This window comes from Rhipicephalus microplus, chromosome 8, assembly GCF_043290135.1.
Source record: "Rhipicephalus microplus isolate Deutch F79 chromosome 8, USDA_Rmic, whole genome shotgun sequence".
NCBI classification, from domain to species: domain Eukaryota; kingdom Metazoa; phylum Arthropoda; class Arachnida; order Ixodida; family Ixodidae; genus Rhipicephalus; species Rhipicephalus microplus.
The window spans coordinates 99,366,914-99,388,856 of NC_134707.1; positions in this window are offsets into that span (position 1 = coordinate 99,366,914).

Consider the following 21,943-nt stretch of genomic DNA (forward strand, 5'->3'; position numbering starts at 1 on the left):
GCAACTAGAAATTCACCAACTAGAAACTCCGCAACTAGAAACTCCACAACTAGAAACTCCACAACTTGAAACACCACAACTAGAAACTCTCCAACTAGAAACTCCGCAACTAGAAACTCCACAACTAGAAACTCCACAACTAGAAACTCCACAACTAGAGACTCCACAATTAGAGACTCCACAACAAAAATTCCGCAACTAGAAACCCGACAACTAGAAACTCCATAACTAGAAACTCCACACCTATCAATTCCGCATCTTAAAACTCCACAACTAGAAACTTCACAACTAGAAACTCCACAACTAGAAACTCCACAACTAGAAACTCCGCAACTACAAACTCCACAACTAGAAACTCCACGACTAGAAACTCCTAAACTAGACACTCCACAACTAGAAACTCCACAACAAGGAACTCCACAACTAAAGACTCAACAACTACAAACTCCACAGATAGAAGCACCACAACTTGAGACTTCGCATTCAGAAACACGGCAACTAGAAACTCTCCAACTAGAAACTCCTCAACTAAAAACTCCACAACTAGAAATTCCACAACTTGAAACACCAAAACTAGATACTCCACAACTACAAATTCCACAACTAAAAACTCCAAAACTAGAAACTCCACAACTATAGACTCCACAATTAGAGACTCCACAACAACAACTCCGCAACTAGAAACCCGACAACTAGAAACTCCATAACTAGAAACTCCACACCTATCAATTCCGCATCTTGAAACTCCACAACTAGAAACTTCACAACTACAAACTCCACAACTAGAAACTCCACAACTAGAAACTCCGCAACTACAAACTCCACAACTAGAAACTCCACGACTAGAAACTCCTCAACTAGACACTCCACAACTAGAAACTCAACAACTAGGAACTCCACAACTAAAAACTCTACAGCTAGAAACTCCGCAACTAGAAACTCCACAACTAGAGACTCCGCAACTAGAATACTCCGCAACTGAAAACTCCACAACTAGAAACTCAAACACTAGAAACTCCACGACTAGAAACTCCGCAACTAGAAACTCCGCAAATAGAAACTCCACAGCTAGAAACGCCACAACTATAAACTCCACAACTAGAAACTCCAGAACTAGAGACTCTACAGCTAGAAAATCCACAAATAGAAACTCCACAACTAGAAACTCCACAACTAGAAACTCTGCAACTAGAAACTCCGCAACTAGAAACTCCGCAGCTAGAAACTCCACAACTATAAACTCCACAACTAGAAACTTCAGAACTAGAGATTCCACAACTAGAGCCTGCACAACTAGAGACTCTGCAACTAGAAACTCCACAGCTAGAAACTCCACAACTAGAAACTCCACAACTATAGACTCCGCAACTAGAAACTCCACAACTTGAAGCTCTGCAACACGAAATTCTGCAACTAGAAAATCCACAACTATAAACTCAAGTAGAAACTTCCCAACTAGAAACTACACAATTAGAAGCTCCGCAACTAGAAACTCCGCAACTAGAAAATCCACAAATAGAAACTTCACAACTAGAAACTCCACAACAGGAAACTCCACAACTAAGAACTCCACAACTAAAAACTCCACAACTAGAAACTCCATGACTAGAGATTCCATAAGTAGAAACATCACAGCTATAATTTCAGCAACTAGAAATGCCAAAACTAGAAACTCCACAACTAGGAACTCTGCAACTAGAAAATCTACAACTAGAAACTCCACAACTAGAGACTCTACAACTAGAAACTCCACAGATAGAAACACCACAACTTGAGACTTCGCATTTAGAAACACGGCAACTAGAAACTCCACAACTAGAAACTCTACAACTAGAAACTCCGCAACTAGAAACTCCAATGCTTGAAACTCCACAACTTTAGACTTTGCAACTAGAAACTCGGCAACTAGAAACTTCGCAACTAGAAACTCCACAACGAGAGACTCCATAACTAAAAACTCCACAACTAGAAACTCCACAACTGCAGACTCCACAACTACAGACTCCACAACTAGAAACTCCGCAACTAGAAACTTTGCAACTAGAAACTTCACAACTAGAGACTCCACAACCAGGGACTCCACATCAAAAACTCCGCAACTAGAAACCCGATAACTAGAAACTCCACAACTAGAAACTCCACACCTATCAATTCCGCATCTTGAAACTCCACAACTAGAAACTCCACAACTAGAAAGTCTGCAGCTAGAAAATCCGCAACTAGAAACTCCACAGCTAGAAATTCCGCAACTAGAAACTCTGCCACAAGAAACTCAACAACTAGGAACTCCACAACTAAAAACTCCACAGCTAGAAACTCCGCAACTAGAAACTCCACAACTAGAGACTCCGCAACTAGAAAACTCCGCAACTGAAAACTCCACAACTAGAAACTCAAACACTAGAAACTCCACGACTAGAAACTCCGCAACTAGAAACTCCGCAAATAGAAACTCCACAGCTAGAAACGCCACAACTATAAACTCCACAACTAGAAACTCCAGAACTAGAGACTCTACAGCTAGAAAATCCACAAATAGAAACTCCACAACTAGAAACTCCACAACTAGAAACTCTGCAACTAGAAACTCCACAACATGAAGCTCTGCAACACGAAATTCTGCAACTAGAAAATCCACAACTATAAACTCAAGTAGAAACTTCCCAACTAGAAACTACACAATTAGAAGCTCCGCAACTAGAAACTCCGCAACTAGAAAATCCACAAATAGAAACTCCATGACTAGAGATTCCATAAGTAGAAACTTCACAGCTATAATTTCAGCAACTAGAAATGCCAAAACTAGAAACTCCACAACTAGGAACTCTGCAACTAGAAAATCTACAACTAGAAACTCCACAACTAGAGACTCTACAACTAGAAACTCCACAGATAGAAACACCACAACTTGAGACTTCGCATTTAGAAACACGGCAACTAGAAACTCCACAACTAGAAACTCTACAACTAGAAACTCCGCAACTAGAAACTCCAATGCTTGAAACTCCACAACTTTAGACTTTGCAACTAGAAACTCGGCAACTAGAAACTTCGCAACTAGAAACTCCACAACGAGAGACTCCATAACTAAAAACTCCACAACTAGAAACTCCACAACTGCAGACTCCACAACTACAGACTCCACAACTAGAAACTCCGCAACTAGAAACCCGACAACTAGAATTTCCACAACTAGAAACTCCACAACTAGGAACTCCTCAACTAGACACTCCGCAACTAGAAACTCCACAACTAGGAACTCCACAACTAAAGACTCCACAACTAGAAACTCCACAGATAGAAGCACCACAACTTGAGACTTCGCATTTAGAAACACGGCAACTAGAAATTCACCAACTAGAAACTCCGCAACTAGAAACTCCACAACTAGAAACTCCACAACTTGAACACCACAACTAGATACTCCACAACTACAAATTTTACAACTAGAAACTCCACAACTAGAAACTCCACAACTAGAGACTCCACAATTAGAGACTCCACAACAAAAACTCCGCAACTAGAAACCCGACAACTAGAAACTCCATAACTAGAAACTCCACACCTATCAATTCCGTATCTTGAAACTCCACAACTAGAAACTTCACAACTAGAAACTCCACAACTAGAAACTCCACAACTAGAAACTCCGCAACTACAAACTCCACAACTAGAAACTCCACGACTTGAAACTCCTCAACTAGACACTCCACAACTAGAAACTCCACAACTAGGAACTCCACAACTAAAGACTCAACAACTACAAACTCCACAGATAGAAGCACCACAACTTGAGACTTCGCATTCAGAAACACGGCAACTAGAAACTCTCCAACTAGAAACTCCTCAACTAAAAACTCCACAACTAGAAATTCCACAACTTGAAACACCAAAACTAGATACTCCACAACTACAAATTCCACAACTAGAAACTCCGAAACTAGAAACTCCACAACTACAAATTTTACAACTAGAAACTTCACAACTAAAAACTCCACAACTAAAAACTACACAACTAGAGACTCCACAATTAGAGACTCCACAACAAAAACTCCGCAACTAGAAACCCGACATCTAGAAACTTCATAACTAGAAACTCCACACCTATCAATTCCGCATCTTGAAACTCCACAACTAGAAACTTCAAAACTAGAACCTCCACAACTAGAAACTCCACAACTAGAAACTCCGCAACTACAAACTCCACAACTAGAAACTCCACGACTTGAAACTCCTCAACTAGACACTCCACAACTAGAAACTCCACAACTAGGAACTCCACAACTAAAGACTCAACAACTACAAACTCCACAGATAGAAGCACCACAACTTGAGACTTCGCATTCAGAAACACGGCAACTAGAAACTCTCCAACTAGAAACTCCTCAACTAAAAACTCCACAACTAGAAATTCCACAACTTGAAACACCAAAACTAGATACTCCACAACTACAAATTCCACAACTAAAAACTCCAAAACTAGAAACTCCACAACTATAGACTCCACAATTAGAGACTCCACAACAACAACTCCGCAACTAGAAACCCGACAACTAGAAACTCCATAACTAGAAACTCCACACCTATCAATTCCGCATCTTGAAACTCCACAACTAGAAACTTCACAACTACAAACTCCACAACTAGAAACTCCACAACTAGAAACTCCGCAACTACAAACTCCACAACTAGAAACTCCACGACTAGAAACTCCTCAACTAGACACTCCACAACTAGAAACTCAACAACTAGGAACTCCACAACTAAAAACTCTACAGCTAGAAACTCCGCAACTAGAAACTCCACAACTAGAGACTCCGCAACTAGAAAACTCCGCAACTGAAAACTCCACAACTAGAAACTCAAACACTAGAAACTCCACGACTAGAAACTCCGCAACTAGAAACTCCGCAAATAGAAACTCCACAGCTAGAAACGCCACAACTATAAACTCCACAACTAGAAACTCCAGAACTAGAGACTCTACAGCTAGAAAATCCACAAATAGAAACTCCACAACTAGAAACTCCACAACTAGAAACTCTACAACTAGAAACTCCGCAACTAGAAACTCCGCAGCTAGAAACTCCACAACTATAAACTCCACAACTAGAAACTTCAGAACTAGAGATTCCACAACTAGAGCCTGCACAACTAGAGACTCTGCAACTAGAAACTCCACAGCTAGAAACTCCACAACTAGAAACTCCACAACTATAGACTCCGCAACTAGAAACTCCACAACTTGAAGCTCTGCAACACGAAATTCTGCAACTAGAAAATCCACAACTATAAACTCAAGTAGAAACTTCCCAACTAGAAACTACACAATTAGAAGCTCCGCAACTAGAAACTCCGCAACTAAAAAATCCACAAATAGAAACTCCACAACTAAAAACTCCACAACTAGAAACTCCATGACTAGAGATTCCATAAGTAGAAACTTCACAGCTATAATTTCAGCAACTAGAAATGCCAAAACTAGAAACTCCACAACTAGGAACTCTGCAACTAGAAAATCTACAACTAGAAACTCCACAACTAGAGACTCTACAACTAGAAACTCCACAGATAGAAACACCACAACTTGAGACTTCGCATTTAGAAACACGGCAACTAGAAACTCCACAACTAAAAACTCTACAACTAGAAACTCCGCAACTAGAAACTCCAATGCTTGAAACTCCACAACTTTAGACTTTGCAACTAGAAACTCGGCAACTAGAAACTTCGCAACTAGAAACTCCACAACGAGAGACTCCATAACTAAAAACTCCACAACTAGAAACTCCACAACTGCAGACTCCACAACTACAGACTCCACAACTAGAAACTCCGCAACTAGAAACTTTGCAACTAGAAACTTCACAACTAGAGACTCCACAACCAGGGACTCCACATCAAAAACTCCGCAACTAGAAACCCGATAACTAGAAACTCCACAACTAGAAACTCCACACCTATCAATTCCGCATCTTGAAACTCCACAACTAGAAACTCCACAACTAGAAACTCCACAACTAGAAAGTCTGCAGCTAGAAAATCCGCAACTAGAAACTCCACAGCTAGAAATTCCGCAACTAGAAACTCTGCCACTAGAAACTCAACAACTAGGAACTCCACAACTAAAAACTCCACAGCTAGAAACTCCGCAACTAGAAACTCCACAACTAGAGACTCAGCAACTAGAAAACTCCGCAACTGAAAACTCCACAACTAGAAACTCAAACACTAGAAACTCCACGACTAGAAACTCCGCAACTAGAAACTCCGCAAATAGAAACTCCACAGCTAGAAACGCCACAACTATAAACTCCACAACTAGAAACTCCAGAACTAGAGACTCTACAGCTAGAAAATCCACAAATAGAAACTCCACAACTAGAAACTCCACAACTAGAAACTCTGCAACTAGAAACTCCGCAACTAGAAACTCCGCAGCTAGAAACTCCACAACTATAAACTCCACAACTAGAAACTTCAGAACTAGAGATTCCACAACTAGAGCCTGCACAACTAGAGACTCTGCAGCTAGAAACTCCACAACTAGAAACTCCACAACTAGAAACTCCACAACTATAGACTCCGCAACTAGAAACTCCACAACTTGAAGCTCTGCAACACGAAATTCTGCAACTAGAAAATCCACAACTATAAACTCAAGTAGAAACTTCCCAACTAGAAACTACACAATTAGAAGCTCCGCAACTAGAAACTCCGCAACTAGAAAATCCACAAATAGAAACTTCACAACTAGAAACTCCACAACAGGAAACTCCACAACTAAGAACTCCACAACTAAAAACTCCACAACTAGAAACTCCATGACTAGAGATTCCATAAGTAGAAACTTCACAGCTATAATTTCAGCAACTAGAAATGCCAAAACTAGAAACTCCACAACTAGGAACTCTGCAACTAGAAAATCTACAACTAGAAACTCCACAACTAGAGACTCTACAACTAGAAACTCCACAGATAGAAACACCACAACTTGAGACTTCGCATTTAGAAACACGGCAACTAGAAACTCCACAACTAGAAACTCTACAACTAGAAACTCCGCAACTAGAAACTCCAATGCTTGAAACTCCACAACTTTAGACTTTGCAACTAGAAACTCGGCAACTAGAAACTTCGCAACTAGAAACTCCACAACGAGAGACTCCATAACTAAAAACTCCACAACTAGAAACTCCACAACTGCAGACTCCACAACTACAGACTCCACAACTAGAAACTCCGCAACTAGAAACTTTGCAACTAGAAACTTCACAACTAGAGACTCCACAACCAGGGACTCCACATCAAAAACTCCGCAACTAGAAACCCGATAACTAGAAACTCCACAACTAGAAACTCCACACCTATCAATTCCGCATCTTGAAACTCCACAACTAGAAACTCCACAACTAGAAACTCCACAACTAGAAAGTCTGCAGCTAGAAAATCCGCAACTAGAAACTCCACAGCTAGAAATTCCGCAACTAGAAACTCTGCCACTAGAAACTCAACAACTAGGAACTCCACAACTAAAAACTCCACAGCTAGAAACTCCGCAACTAGAAACTCCACAACTAGAGACTCAGCAACTAGAAAACTCCGCAACTGAAAACTCCACAACTAGAAACTCAAACACTAGAAACTCCACGACTAGAAACTCCGCAACTAGAAACTCCGCAAATAGAAACTCCACAGCTAGAAACGCCACAACTATAAACTCCACAACTAGAAACTCCAGAACTAGAGACACTACAGCTAGAAAATCCACAAATAGAAACTCCACAACTAGAAACTCCACAACTAGAAACTCTGCAACTAGAAACTCCGCAACTAGAAACTCCGCAGCTAGAAACTCCACAACTATAAACTCCACAACTAGAAACTTCAGAACTAGAGATTCCACAACTAGAGCCTGCACAACTAGAGACTCTGCAGCTAGAAACTCCACAGCTAGAAACTCCACAACTAGAAACTCCACAACTATAGACTCCGCAACTAGAAACTCCACAACTTGAAGCTCTGCAACACGAAATTCTGCAACTAGAAAATCCACAACTATAAACTCAAGTAGAAACTTCCCAACTAGAAACTACACAATTAGAAGCTCCGCAACTAGAAACTCCGCAACTAGAAAATCCACAAATAGAAACTTCACAACTAGAAACTCCACAACAGGAAACTCCACAACTAAGAACTCCACAACTAAAAACTCCACAACTAGAAACTCCATGACTAGAGATTCCATAAGTAGAAACTTCACAGCTATAATTTCAGCAACTAGAAATGCCAAAACTAGAAACTCCACAACTAGGAACTCTGCAACTAGAAAATCTACAACTAGAAACTCCACAACTAGAGACTCTACAACTAGAAACTCCACAGATAGAAACACCACAACTTGAGACTTCGCATTTAGAAACACGGCAACTAGAAACTCCACAACTAGAAACTCTACAACTAGAAACTCCGCAACTAGAAACTCCAATGCTTGAAACTCCACAACTTTAGACTTTGCAACTAGAAACTCGGCAACTAGAAACTTCGCAACTAGAAACTCCACAACGAGAGACTCCATAACTAAAAACTCCACAACTAGAAACTCCACAACTGCAGACTCCACAACTACAGACTCCACAACTAGAAACTCCGCAACTAGAAACCCGACAACTAGAATTTCCACAACTAGAAACTCCACAACTAGGAACTCCTCAACTAGACACTCCGCAACTAGAAACTCCACAACTAGGAACTCCACAACTAAAGACTCCACAACTAGAAACTCCACAGATAGAAGCACCACAACTTGAGACTTCGCATTTAGAAACACGGCAACTAGAAATTCACCAACTAGAAACTCCGCAACTAGAAACTCCACAACTAGAAACTCCACAACTTGAACACCACAACTAGATACTCCACAACTACAAATTTTACAACTAGAAACTCCACAACTAGAAACTCCACAACTAGAGACTCCACAATTAGAGACTCCACAACAAAAACTCCGCAACTAGAAACCCGACAACTAGAAACTCCATAACTAGAAACTCCACACCTATCAATTCCGTATCTTGAAACTCCACAACTAGAAACTTCACAACTAGAAACTCCACAACTAGAAACTCCACAACTAGAAACTCCGCAACTACAAACTCCACAATTAAAACTCCACGACTTGAAACTCCTCAACTAGACACTCCACAACTAGAAACTCCACAACTAGGAACTCCACAACTAAAGACTCAACAACTACAAACTCCACAGATAGAAGCACCACAACTTGAGACTTCGCATTCAGAAACACGGCAACTAGAAACTCTCCAACTAGAAACTCCTCAACTAAAAACTCCACAACTAGAAATTCCACAACTTGAAACACCAAAACTAGATACTCCACAACTACAAATTCCACAACTAGAAACTCCAAAACTAGAAACTCCACAACTAGAGACTCCACAATTAGAGACTCCACAACAACAACTCCACAACTAGAAACTCCATAACTAGAAACTCCACACCTATCAATTCCGCATCTTGAAACTCCACAACTAGAAACTTCACAACTACAAACTCCACAACTAGAAACTCTGCAACTAGAAACTCCGCAACTAGAAACTCCACAGCTACAAAATCCGCAACTAGAAACTCTGCAACTAGAAACTCCGCAACTAGAAACTCCACAGCTAGAAAATCCACAAATAGAAACTCCACAACTTGAAACACCACAACTAGATGCTCCACAACTACAGACTCCACAACTAGAAACTCCGCAACTAGAAACTCTGAAACTAGAAACTCCACAACTAGAGACTCCACAACTAGGGACTCCACAACAAAAACTCCACAACTACAAACCCGACAACTAGAATTTCCACAACTAGAAACTCCACAACTAGGAACTCCTCAACTAGACACTCCGCAACTAGAAACTCCACAACTAGGAACTCCACAACTAGAAACTCTGCAACTAGAAACTCCACAACTAGAAACTCCACAACTTGAAACACCACAACTAGATACTCCACAACTACAAATTTTACAACCAGAAACTCCACAACTAGAAACTCCACAACTAGAAACTCCACAACTAGACACTCCACAATTAGAGACTCCACAACAAAAACTCCGCAACTAGAAACCCGACAACTAGAAACTCCATAACTAGAAACTCCACACCTATCAATTCTGCATCTTGAAACTCCACAACTAGAAACTTCACAACTAGAAACTCCACAACTAGAAACTCCACAACTAGAAACTCCGCAACTACAAACTCCACAACTAGAAACTCCACGACTTGAAACTCCTCAACTAGACACTCCACAACTAGAAACTCCACAACTAGGAACTCCACAACTAAAGACTCCACAACTAGAAACTCCACAGATAGAAGCACCACAACTTGAGACTTCGCATTTAGAAACACGGCAACTAGAAACTCTCCAACTAGAAACTCCGCAACTAGAAACTCCACAACTAGAAAATCCACAACTTGAAACACCACAACTAGATACTCCACAACTACAAATTCCACAACTAGAAACTCCACAACTAGAAACTCCACACCTATCAATTCCCCATCCTGAAACTCCACAACTAGAAACTTCACAACTAGAAACTCTGCAACTAGAAACTCCGCAACTAGAAACTCCACTGCTACAAAGTCCACAACAAGAAACTCTGCAACTAGAAACTCCGCAACTGGAAACTCCACAGCTAGAAAATCCACAAATAGAAACTCCACAACTTGAAACACCACAACTAGATGCTCCACAACTACAGACTCCACAACTAGAAACTCGCAACTAGAAACTCTGAAACTAGAAACTCCACAACTAGAGACTCCACAACTAGAGACTCCACAACAAAAACTCCGCAACTACAAACCCGACAACTAGAATTTCCACAACCAGAAACTCCACAACTAGGAACTCCTCAACTAGACACTCCGCAACTAGAAACTCCACAACTAGGAACTCCACAACTAAAGACTCCACAACTGGAAACTCCACAGATAGAAGCACCACAACTTGAGACTTCGCAATTAGAAACACAGCAACTAGAAATTCACCAACTAGAAACTCCGCAACTTGAAACACCACAACCAGATACTCCACCACTACAAATTCAACAACTAGAAACTCCACAACTAGAAACTCCACACCTATCAATTCCCCATCTTGAAACTCCACAACTAGAAACTTCACAACTAGAAACTCTGCAACTAGAAACTCCGCAACTAGAAACTCCACAGCTACAAAGTCCGCAACTAGAAACTCTGCAACTAGAAACTCCGCAACTAGAAACTCCACAGCTAGAAAATCCACAAGTAGAAACTCCACAACTTGAAACACCACAACTAGATGCTCCACAACTACAGACTCCACAACTAGAAACTCCGCAACTAGAAACTCTGAAACTAGAAACTCCACAACTAGAGACTCCACAACAAAAACTCCGCAACTACAAACCCGACAACTAGAATTTCCACAACTAGAAACTCCACGACTAGAAACTCCTCAACTAGACACTCCACAACTAGAAACTCCACAACTAGGAACTCCACAACTAAAGACTCCACAACTAGAAACTCCACAGATAGAAGCACCACAACTTGAGACTTCGCATTCAGAAACACGGCAACTAGAAACTCTCCAACTAGAAACTCCGCAACTAGAAACTCCACAACTAGAAATTCCACAACTTGAAACACCAAAACTAGATACTCCACAACTACAAATTCCACAACTAGAAACTCCAAAACTAGAAACTCCACAACTAGAGACTCCACAATTAGAGACTCCACAACAACTCCGCAACTAGAAACCCGACAACTAGAAACTCCATAACTAGAAACTCCACACCTATCAATTCCGCATCTTGAAACTCCACAACTAGAAACTTCACAACTACAAACTCCACAACTAGAAACTCTGCAACTAGAAACTCCGCAACTAGAAACTCCACAGCTACAAAATCCGCAACTAGAAACTCTGCAACTAGAAACTCCGCAACTAGAAACTCTACAACTAGAAACTCCACAGATAGAAACACCACAACTTGAGACTTCGCATTTAGAAACACGGCAACTAGAAACTCCACAACTAAAAACTCTACAACTAGAAACTCCGCAACTAGAAACTCCAATGCTTGAAACTCCACAACTTTAGACTTTGCAACTAGAAACTCGGCAACTAGAAACTTCGCAACTAGAAACTCCACAACGAGAGACTCCATAACTAAAAACTCCACAACTAGAAACTCCACAACTGCAGACTCCACAACTACAGACTCCACAACTAGAAACTCCGCAACTAGAAACTTTGCAACTAGAAACTTCACAACTAGAGACTCCACAACCAGGGACTCCACATCAAAAACTCCGCAACTAGAAACCCGATAACTAGAAACTCCACAACTAGAAACTCCACACCTATCAATTCCGCATCTTGAAACTCCACAACTAGAAACTCCACAACTAGAAACTCCACAACTAGAAAGTCTGCAGCTAGAAAATCCGCAACTAGAAACTCCACAGCTAGAAATTCCGCAACTAGAAACTCTGCCACTAGAAACTCAACAACTAGGAACTCCACAACTAAAAACTCCACAGCTAGAAACTCCGCAACTAGAAACTCCACAACTAGAGACTCAGCAACTAGAAAACTCCGCAACTGAAAACTCCACAACTAGAAACTCAAACACTAGAAACTCCACGACTAGAAACTCCGCAACTAGAAACTCCGCAAATAGAAACTCCACAGCTAGAAACGCCACAACTATAAACTCCACAACTAGAAACTCCAGAACTAGAGACTCTACAGCTAGAAAATCCACAAATAGAAACTCCACAACTAGAAACTCCACAACTAGAAACTCTGCAACTAGAAACTCCGCAACTAGAAACTCCGCAGCTAGAAACTCCACAACTATAAACTCCACAACTAGAAACTTCAGAACTAGAGATTCCACAACTAGAGCCTGCACAACTAGAGACTCTGCAGCTAGAAACTCCACAGCTAGAAACTCCACAACTAGAAACTCCACAACTATAGACTCCGCAACTAGAAACTCCACAACTTGAAGCTCTGCAACACGAAATTCTGCAACTAGAAAATCCACAACTATAAACTCAAGTAGAAACTTCCCAACTAGAAACTACACAATTAGAAGCTCCGCAACTAGAAACTCCGCAACTAGAAAATCCACAAATAGAAACTTCACAACTAGAAACTCCACAACAGGAAACTCCACAACTAAGAACTCCACAACTAAAAACTCCACAACTAGAAACTCCATGACTAGAGATTCCATAAGTAGAAACTTCACAGCTATAATTTCAGCAACTAGAAATGCCAAAACTAGAAACTCCACAACTAGGAACTCTGCAACTAGAAAATCTACAACTAGAAACTCCACAACTAGAGACTCTACAACTAGAAACTCCACAGATAGAAACACCACAACTTGAGACTTCGCATTTAGAAACACGGCAACTAGAAACTCCACAACTAGAAACTCTACAACTAGAAACTCCGCAACTAGAAACTCCAATGCTTGAAACTCCACAACTTCAGACTTTGCAACTAGAAACTCGGCAACTAGAAACTTCGCAACTAGAAACTCCACAACGAGAGACTCCATAACTAAAAACTCCACAACTAGAAACTCCACAACTGCAGACTCCACAACTACAGACTCCACAACTAGAAACTCCGCAACTAGAAACCCGACAACTAGAATTTCCACAACTAGAAACTCCACAACTAGGAACTCCTCAACTAGACACTCCGCAACTAGAAACTCCACAACTAGGAACTCCACAACTAAATACTCCACAACTAGAAACTCCACAGATAGAAGCACCACAACTTGAGACTTCGCATTTAGAAACACGGCAACTAGAAATTCACCAACTAGAAACTCCGCAACTAGAAACTCCACAACTAGAAACTCCACAACTTGAACACCACAACTAGATACTCCACAACTACAAATTTTACAACTAGAAACTCCACAACTAGAAACTCCACAACTAGAGACTCCACAATTAGAGACTCCACAACAAAAACTCCGCAAGTAGAAACCCGACAACTAGAAACTCCATAACTAGAAACTCCACACCTATCAATTCCGTATCTTGAAACTCCACAACTAGAAACTTCACAACTAGAAACTCCACAACTAGAAACTCCACAACTAGAAACTCCGCAACTACAAACTCCACAATTAAAACTCCACGACTTGAAACTCCTCAACTAGACACTCCACAACTAGAAACTCCACAACTAGGAACTCCACAACTAAAGACTCAACAACTACAAACTCCACAGATAGAAGCACCACAACTTGAGACTTCGCATTCAGAAACACGGCAACTAGAAACTCTCCAACTAGAAACTCCTCAACTAAAAACTCCACAACTAGAAATTCCACAACTTGAAACACCAAAACTAGATACTCCACAACTACAAATTCCACAACTAGAAACTCCAAAACTAGAAACTCCACAACTAGAGACTCCACAATTAGAGACTCCACAACAACAACTCCACAACTAGAAACTCCATAACTAGAAACTCCACACCTATCAATTCCGCATCTTGAAACTCCACAACTAGAAACTTCACAACTACAAACTCCACAACTAGAAACTCTGCAACTAGAAACTCCGCAACTAGAAACTCCACAGCTACAAAATCCGCAACTAGAAACTCTGCAACTAGAAACTCCGCAACTAGAAACTCCACAGCTAGAAAATCCACAAATAGAAACTCCACAACTTGAAACACCACAACTAGATGCTCCACAACTACAGACTCCACAACTAGAAACTCCGCAACTAGAAACTCTGAAACTAGAAACTCCACAACTAGAGACTCCACAACTAGGGACTCCACAACAAAAACTCCACAACAACAAACCCGACAACTAGAATTTCCACAACTAGAAACTCCACAACTAGGAACTCCTCAACTAGACACTCCGCAACTAGAAACTCCACAACTAGGAACTCCACAACTAGAAACTCTGCAACTAGAAACTCCACAACTAGAAACTCCACAACTTGAAACACCACAACTAGATACTCCACAACTACAAATTTTACAACCAGAAACTCCACAACTAGAAACTCCACAACTAGAAACTCCACAACTAGACACTCCACAATTAGAGACTCCACAACAAAAACTCCGCAACTAGAAACCCGACAACTAGAAACTCCATAACTAGAAACTCCACACCTATCAATTCTGCATCTTGAAACTCCACAACTAGAAACTTCACAACTAGAAACTCCACAACTAGAAACTCCACAACTAGAAACTCCGCAACTACAAACTCCACAACTAGAAACTCCACGACTTGAAACTCCTCAACTAGACACTCCACAACTAGAAACTCCACAACTAGGAACTCCACAACTAAAGACTCCACAGCTAGAAACTCCACAGATAGAAGCACCACAACTTGAGACTTCGCATTTAGAAACACGGCAACTAGAAACTCTCCAACTAGAAACTCCGCAACTAGAAACTCCACAACTAGAAAATCCACAACTTGAAACACCACAACTAGATACTCCACAACTACAAATTCCACAACTAGAAACTCCACAACTAGAAACTCCACACCTATCAATTCCCCATCCTGAAACTCCACAACTAGAAACTTCACAACTAGAAACTCTGCAACTAGAAACTCCGCAACTAGAAACTCCACTGCTACAAAGTCCACAACAAGAAACTCTGCAACTAGAAACTCCGCAACTGGAAACTCCACAGCTAGAAAATCCACAAATAGAAACTCCACAACTTGAAACACCACAACTAGATGCTCCACAACTACAGACTCCACAACTAGAAACTCGCAACTAGAAACTCTGAAACTAGAAACTCCACAACTAGAGACTCCACAACTAGAGACTCCACAACAAAAACTCCGCAACTACAAACCCGACAACTAGAATTTCCACAACCAGAAACTCCACAACTAGGAACTCCTCAACTAGACACTCCGCAACTAGAAACTCCACAACTAGGAACTCCACAACTAAAGACTCCACAACTGGAAACTCCACAGATAGAAGCACCACAACTTGAGACTTCGCAATTAGAAACACAGCAACTAGAAATTCACCAACTAGAAACTCCGCAACTTGAAACACCACAACCAGATACTCCACCACTACAAATTCAACAACTAGAAACTCCACAACTAGAAACTCCACACCTATCAATTCCCCATCTTGAAACTCCACAACTAGAAACTTCACAACTAGAAACTCTGCAACTAGAAACTCCGCAACTAGAAACTCCACAGCTACAAAGTCCGCAACTAGAAACTCTGCAACTAGAAACTCCGCAACTAGAAACTCCACAGCTAGAAAATCCACAAGTAGAAACTCCACAACTTGAAACACCACAACTAGATGCTCCACAACTACAGACTCCACAACTAGAAACTCCGCAACTAGAAACTCTGAAACTAGAAACTCCACAACTAGAGACTCCACAACAAAAACTCCGCAACTACAAACCCGACAACTAGAATTTCCACAACTAGAAACTCCACGACTAGAAACTCCTCAACTAGACACTCCACAACTAGAAACTCCACAACTAGGAACTCCACAACTAAAGACTCCACAACTAGAAACTCCACAGATAGAAGCACCACAACTTGAGACTTCGCATTCAGAAACACGGCAACTAGAAACTCTCCAACTAGAAACTCCGCAACTAGAAACTCCACAACTAGAAATTCCACAACTTGAAACACCAAAACTAGATACTCCACAACTACAAATTCCACAACTAGAAACTCCAAAACTAGAAACTCCACAACTAGAGACTCCACAATTAGAGACTCCACAACAACTCCGCAACTAGAAACCCGACAACTAGAAACTCCATAACTAGAAACTCCACACCTATCAATTCCGCATCTTGAAACTCCACAACTAGAAACTTCACAACTACAAACTCCACAACTAGAAACTCTGCAACTAGAAACTCCGCAACTAGAAACTCCACAGCTACAAAATCCGCAACTAGAAACTCTGCAACTAGAAACTCCGCAACTAGAAACTCCACAGCTAGAAAATCCACAAATAGAAACTCCACAACTTGAAACACCACAACTAGATGCTCCACAACTACAGACTCCACAACTAGAAACTCCGCAACTAGAAACTCTGAAACTAGAAACTCCACAACTAGAGACTCCACAACTAGGGACTCCACAACAAAAACTCCGCAACTACAAACCCGACAACTAGAATTTCCACAACTAGAAACTCCACAACTAGGAACTCCTCAACTAGACACTCCGCAACTAGAAACTCCACAACTAGGAACTCCACAACTATAGACTCCACAACTAGAAACTCCACAGATAGAAGCACCACAACTTGAGACTTCGCATTTAGAAACACGGCAACTAGAAATTCACCAACTAGAAACTCCGCAACTAGAAACTCCACAACTAGAAACTCCACAACTTGAAACACCACAACTAGAAATTCTCCAACTAGAAACTCCGCAACTAGAAACTCCACAACTAGAAACTCCACAACTAGAAACTCCACAACTAGAGACTCCACAATTAGAGACTCCACAACAAAAACTCCGCAACTAGAAACCCGACAACTAGAAACTCCATAACTAGAAACTCCACACCTATCAATTCCGCATCTTAAAACTCCACAACTAGAAACTTCACAACTAGAAACTCCACAACTAGAAACTCCACAACTAGAAACTCCGCAACTACAAACTCCACAACTAGAAACTCCACGACTAGAAACTCCTAAACTAGATACTCCACAACTAGAAACTCCACAACAAGGAACTCCACAACTAAAGACTCCACAACTAGAAACTCCACGGATAGAAGCACCACAACTTGATACTTCGCATTTAGAAACATGGCAACTAAAAACTCACCAACTAGAAACTCCGCAACTAGAAACTCCACAACTAGAAACTCCACAACTTGAAACACCACAACTAGATACTCCACAACTACAAATTTTACAACTAGAAACTTCACAACTAAAAACTCCACAACTAAAAACTACACAACTAGAGACTCCACAATTAGAGACTCCACAACAAAAACTCCGCAACTAGAAACCCGACATCTAGAAACTTCATAACTAGAAACTCCACACCTATCAATTCCGCATCTTGAAACTCCACAACTAGAAACTTCAAAACTAGAACCTCCACAACTAGAAACTCCACAACTAGAAACTCCGCAACTACAAACTCCACAACTAGAAACTCCACGACTTGAAACTCCTCAACTAGACACTCCACAACTAGAAACTCCACAACTAGGAACTCCACAACTAAAGACTCAACAACTACAAACTCCACAGATAGAAGCACCACAACTTGAGACTTCGCATTCAGAAACACGGCAACTAGAAACTCTCCAACTAGAAACTCCTCAACTAAAAACTCCACAACTAGAAATTCCACAACTTGAAACACCAAAACTAGATACTCCACAACTACAAATTCCACAACTAGAAACTCCAAAACTAGAAACTCCACAACTAGAGACTCCACAATTAGAGACTCCACAACAACAACTCCGCAACTAGAAACCCGACAACTAGAAACTCCATAACTAGAAACTCCACACCTATCAATTCCGCATCTTGAAACTCCACAACTAGAAACTTCACAACTACAAACTCCACAACTAGAAACTCCACAACTAGAAACTCCGCAACTACAAACTCCACAACTAGAAACTCCACGACTAGAAACTCCTCAACTAGACACTCCACAACTAGAAACTCAACAACTAGGAACTCCACAACTAAAAATTCCACAGCTAGAAACTTCGCAACTAGAAACTCCACAACTAGAGACTCCGCAACAAGAAAACTCCGCAACTGAAAACTCCACAACTAGAAACTCAAACACTAGAAACTCCACGACTAGAAACTCCGCAACTAGAAACTCCGCAAATAGAAACTCCACAGCTAGAAACGCCACAACTATAAACTCCACAACTAGAAACTCCAGAACTAGAGACTCTACAGCTAGAAAATCCACAAATAGAAACTCCACAACTAGAAACTCCACAACTAGAAACTCTGCAACTAGAAACTCCGCAACTAGAAACTCCGCAGCTAGAAACTCCACAACTAGAAACTTCAGAACTAGAGATTCCACAACTAGAGCCTGCACAACTAGAGACTCTGCAACTAGAAACTCCACAGCTAGAAACTCCACAACTAGAAACTCCACAACTATAGACTCCGCAACTAGAAACTCCACAACTTGAAGCTCTGCAACACGAAATTCTGCAACTAGAAAATCCACAACTATAAACTCAAGTAGAAACTTCCCAACTAGAAACTACACAATTAGAAGCTCCGCAACTAGAAACTCCGCAACTAGAAAATCCACAAATAGAAACTTCACAACTAGAAACTCCACAACAGGAAACTCCACAACTAAGAACTCCACAACTAAAAACTCCACAACTAGAAACTCCATGACTAGAGATTCCATAAGTAGAAACTTCACAGCTATAATTTCAGCAACTAGAAATGCCAAAACTAGAAACTCCACAACTAGGAACTCTGCAACTAGAAAATCTACAACTAGAAACTCCACAACTAGAGACTCTACAACTAGAAACTCCACAGATAGAAACACCACAACTTGAGACTTCGCATTTAGAAACACGGCAACTAGAAACTCCACAACTAGAAACTCTACAACTAGAAACTCCGCAACTAGAAACTCCAATGCTTGAAACTCCACAACTTTAGACTTTGCAACTAGAAACTCGGCAACTAGAAACTTCGCAACTAGAAACTCCACAACGAGAGACTCCATAACTAAAAACTCCACAACTAGAAACTCCACAACTGCAGACTCCACAACTACAGACTCCACAACTAGAAACTCCGCAACTAAAAACTTTGCAACTAGAAACTTCACAACTAGAGACTCCACAACCAGGGACTCCACATCAAAAACTCCGCAACTAGAAACCCGATAACTAGAAACTCCACAACTAGAAACTCCACACCTATCAATTCCGCATCTTGAAACTCCACAACTAGAAACTCCACAACTAGAAACTCCACAACTAGAAAGTCTGCAGCTAGAAAATCCGCAACTAGAAACTCCACAGCTAGAAATTCCGCAACTAGAAACTCTGCCACTAGAAACTCCGCAACTAGAAACTCCACAGCTAGAAAATCCACAATTAGAAACTCCACAACTAGAAACTCCACAACTACAGACTCCGCAACTAGAAAACTCCGCAACTGAAAACTCCACAACTAGAAACTCAAACACTAGAAACTCCACGACTAGAAACTCCGCAACTAGAAACTCCGCAAATAGAAACTCCACAGCTAGAAACGCCACAACTATAAACTCCACAACTAGAAACTCCAGAACTAGAGACTCTACAGCTAGAAAATCCACAAATAGAAACTCCACAACTAGAAACTCCACAACTAGAAACTCTGCAACTAGAAACTCCGCAACTAGAAACTCCGCAGCTAGAAACTCCACAACTATAAACTCCACAACTAGAAACTTCAGAACTAGAGATTCCACAACTAGAGCCTGCACAACTAGAGACTCTGCAGCTAGAAACTCCACAGCTAGAAACTCCACAACTAGAAACTCCACAACTATAGACTCCGCAACTAGAAACTCCACAACTTGAAGCTCTGCAACACGAAATTCTGCAACTAGAAAATCCACAACTATAAACTGAAGTAGAAAGTTCCCAACTAGAAACTACACAATTAGAAGCTCCGCAACTAGAAACTCCGCAACTAGAAAATCCACAAATAGAAACTTCACAACTAGAAACTCCACAACAGGAAACTCCACAACTAAGAACTCCACAACTAAAAACTCCACAACTAGAAACTCCATGACTAGAGATTCCATAAGTAGAAACTTCACAGCTATAATTTCAGCAACTAGAAATGCCAAAACTAGAAACTCCACAACTAGGAACTCTGCAACTAGAAAATCTACAACTAGAAACTCCACAACTAGAGACTCTACAACTAGAAACTCCACAGATAGAAACACCACAACTTGAGACTTCGCATTTAGAAACACGGCAACTAGAAACTCCACAACTAGAAACTCTACAACTAGAAACTCCGCAACTAGAAACTCCAATGCTTGAAACTCCACAACTTTAGACTTTGCAACTAGAAACTCGGCAACTAGAAACTTCGCAACTAGAAACTCCACAACGAGAGACTCCATAACTAAAAACTCCACAACTAGAAACTCCACAACTGCAGACTCCACAACTACAGACTCCACAACTAGAAACTCCGCAACTAGAAACCCGACAACTAGAATTTCCACAACTAGAAACTCCACAACTAGGAACTCCTCAACTAGACACTCCGCAACTAGAAACTCCACAACTAGGAACTCCACAACTAAAGACTCCACAACTAGAAACTCCACAGATAGAAGCACCACAACTTGAGACTTCGCATTTAGAAACACGGCAACTAGAAATTCACCAACTAGAAACTCCGCAACTAGAAACTCCACAACTAGAAACTCCACAACTTGAACACCACAACTAGATACTCCACAACTACAAATTTTACAACTAGAAACTCCACAACTAGAAACTCCACAACTAGAGACTCCACAATTAGAGACTCCACAACAAAAACTCCGCAACTAGAAACCCGACAACTAGAAACTCCATAACTAGAAACTCCACACCTATCAATTCCGTATCTTGAAACTCAACAACTAGAAACTTCACAACTAGAAACTCCACAACTAGAAACTCCACAACTAGAAACTCCGCAACTACAAACTCCACAACTAGAAACTCCACGACTTGAAACTCCTCAACTAGACACTCCACAACTAGAAACTCCACAACTAGGAACTCCACAACTAAAGAC